Here is a 566-nt window from a genome sequence, read left to right as displayed (position 1 = left end):
TTATGGTAGTTCTATTTGTAGTTTTTTAAGGAACCTCCATACTGTTCTCCATAGTGGCTGTATCAATTTACATTCTCACCAACAGTGTAAGAGTGTTCCCTTTTCTCCACACCCTCTCCAGCATTTACTGTTTCTAGATTTTTTGATGATGGCCATTCTGACCAGTGTGAGATAATATCTCATTGTAGTTTTGATTTGCATTTCTCTAATGATTAATGATTTCATTTCAGTTATTGTATTGTTCATCTCTGTTTGTTTGTTCTTTAATTCTAGATCTTTCTTAAACATTTCTTGCATCTTCTCGATCTTTGCCTCCATTCTTTTTCTGGGATCCTGGGTCATATTCACTACCATTATTCTGAATTTTTTTTCTGGAAGATTGCCTATCTCCATTTCATTTAGTTGTTCTTCTGTTGTTTTATTTTGTTCCTTCATCTGGCACATAGCCCTCTGCCTTTTCTTCTTGTCTATCTTTCTGTGAATGTGGTTTTTGTTCCACAGGCTGCAGGATTGTCATTCTTCTTGCTTCTGTTTTCTGCCCTCTGGTGGATGAAGCTATCTAAGAG

Source organism: Physeter macrocephalus, chromosome 9, assembly GCF_002837175.3.
Source record: "Physeter macrocephalus isolate SW-GA chromosome 9, ASM283717v5, whole genome shotgun sequence".
Classification (NCBI taxonomy): Eukaryota; Metazoa; Chordata; class Mammalia; order Artiodactyla; family Physeteridae; genus Physeter; species Physeter macrocephalus.
Note: the sequence above shows the minus strand (reverse complement) of the source record.